This window comes from Tupaia chinensis, unplaced genomic scaffold (genome assembly GCF_000334495.1).
Source record: "Tupaia chinensis unplaced genomic scaffold, TupChi_1.0 Scaffold000232_3, whole genome shotgun sequence".
NCBI classification, from domain to species: Eukaryota; Metazoa; Chordata; class Mammalia; order Scandentia; family Tupaiidae; genus Tupaia; species Tupaia belangeri.
The window spans coordinates 1,121,032-1,123,714 of record NW_006159709.1 but is presented as its reverse complement, the minus strand read 5'-3'; positions in this window follow the sequence as shown (position 1 = coordinate 1,123,714).

The window sequence follows — 2,683 nt, the reverse complement described above, 5'->3', positions numbered from 1 at the left end:
TCTTATTGGCAGTAGTGGCATTTGAAACATGAACGTGAATTTTACAAGTGAGAGACGGGAAGGAAGGAAGACCAGTCACATGATGTTGCTCAAAGAAAGACAACTGAGAAAAGGGCTGCCATTTCACAGAACTCGGTGCTGGGAAGAGGAAGTGTTTTCTAATGTTCAGAAAATGAAAACTTTCAAAATCGGATTTCTTCTTTCCCTCTGACTCGTCCTCAACTGCGTGCGGCTTATGTGCAGCAAACGGCTGAGCCTGCTTTTCAACCTGTCAAACATGTGGAGCACAAAACTCACAACTGACATTAAAACGAACTCTGCTCAGATCCATTTGTTTTTCCAAGTATGTAAATAGGTTTTTAATTAATTATTATTATAAGAGAAATGCATAGTTTAGTGTAGAATTTTAGAAATAAGAAACAGTATAAAGAATCTCTAAATTATCTATCTTTTCTCAGTCAGACATATCTACCACTAACAGATGGACATACGTACTTTGAGTCTTAAGATATGCATATATATTTCCCAAACTGGCACTATGTTATTTAAATACATATCCTGATTTTTCCCACTTAATATTCTACTTTATGTGGTTTTTCATGTTCCAATATTTCAAATAGGGGACCAGCAGTTAGCGTAATGGCTATGTCACTGGACTCCCATGTAGTCAACTGCGGTTCGTGTCCCGGACCCAGTGGCTTAAAACTCACGCCGGGTGCGTGCGTGCCCAAGATCCCAAGAGGAGAACGGAGGAGAAGGGATTGTGGTGTGGCCATCCCCCCTGGGGGGTGGTTTCTCTCTTTGTGTCACTCTGTCTCTCTCTGTCTGACGAGCACACGCGACCTATAGCAAAAACCCCTCTCAAAAAAAAAAAAATAGTCTTTGAAGACCATTATTTTAATAATCATATAATAGTGTACATATGGGCCACTAAACCAGCAATGCATGGCCTGGTCTAGTTACTGCCCCAGCCTTATCTGCAGATATTAGATATTGTGATACTTTCATTTAGGCCTTCTTTAGATACCTGGTTCTTCTTGCCTGGAATATGCTTCTAGTGGTAGGTATAGGTTCAATGTGGCCCTCAAGACTCCAATCTTCCATATAGTTCCCTTTTCATATATGGGAGCCTGACCTAGGTGTCTGGTGAGTGGTCACCTCCCTGGTTAGATTATAGTATATGGAGAAGGTTAAGGGATTTTGTCAAGTCATTTAGAGTTCTAGATCAGCTGACTTTTGAGGTTACCGAAAGGACAATTATCCTGGATGGGCTTGACTTAATCAGAAGAGAGTCTATAAAGAGAAACTGGGCCCTTCCTGAACAAGGTCATTCTCCTACTGACCTATTAGAAGGAAGCTTCCATGTTGCAAGTGGCTCTATAAGAGGGTGAGGAACTACAGATGGCCTCTAGGAGCTGAGTGCTGCTCCAGACTGATAACCATTAGAAAGTGGGAACCTCGGTCCTAAAACAGCAGGTTTAAATTCTTTCATTGTTATTGTTTTCTCTAAAGTTTATTTATGTGTTGAGAGAGAGAGAAAAACAAGTACCTTGAACAAGGCCTTGCCATGCCACAATCCTGTCCCAGCAGCCCTCCAGCCAGACAGGATCACAGGTGCACCCTCAGGCATATCCAGTATATTCAGATCTACCAGGGGCTCAAGCCTAGGGTCACCCATATGGCTCTAGCATTGCATTGTGGCATTGCACTGCCTGTACCACCATAGCTAGGCCAGAAACAAAATTCTGCCATCAGCCTGAAGAAGTTTCAAATAGGACCCCAAGCCCCCAAAGTGAATGAAGTCTGGGCAATATCAGAGTTGTGGTCTTATGAGACCCTGAGCAGGGGACTCAGATAGGCTGGGCCTGACCCTAAGCAGGGGACCCAGTTAGGCATGTCCCGACTCCTGACATAGGGAAACTGTAACATAATAAATATTGCTTTCAACTACTGAGCCTGTAGTAGTCTGTTACCCAGCAATAAAATATAGATGCATTCCTTTTCTCTCTTCTTCTGATAATTTCTAGTCATCTTTCAAGTCTGTGTTTTGAATTTTCATTCTTTAAGAAGCTTCCCCCAACCCCTACACCAGCCTGTCCATGTACTGTCCTGGCTCCTTTTTCTTTCTCCCCAATAACAACTTCAGGTAGAATAGCAGTTGCATATATTCTCGCCTGCATGTCCCTTACACAATAAAGTGTGAACACTGAGGCTCTGAGAGGGGGAGATGTATTTGCTTGATGGCCAAAACACATAGGGACATCTGAGGGAAAGCAACATATGGGAACCACAATGCAAGCTTGAACCTGAAAAGATTCACCCACACAGCAAAGAGTTTGAACAAAAATATGGCGAATTTACTGTAACATTTAATGCATAACATTTAATGTATTATCTGGAATTGGTCACACATTGAGGTGATACGGAAAAACCGATGGGAGCAAATTTCATTGAATAATTCATGTGTGCATTGTGTGAATACAGAACCCGAATCTACACAATTTGCTACAGAGCCTTGCCAGTTTTTATGTAAAAATCACTGCGTGAATAAAACTGCATATTTATGATCATTTCTCATTTATTGATTACCTCTGAAGCAAGCACACAGTTCTTTCCACCAGCTTTCAAAGCCTGGTGAGCAGACAGGATCCCAGAAGCAGTTACGTGCTGGGCTTGTGGAGTG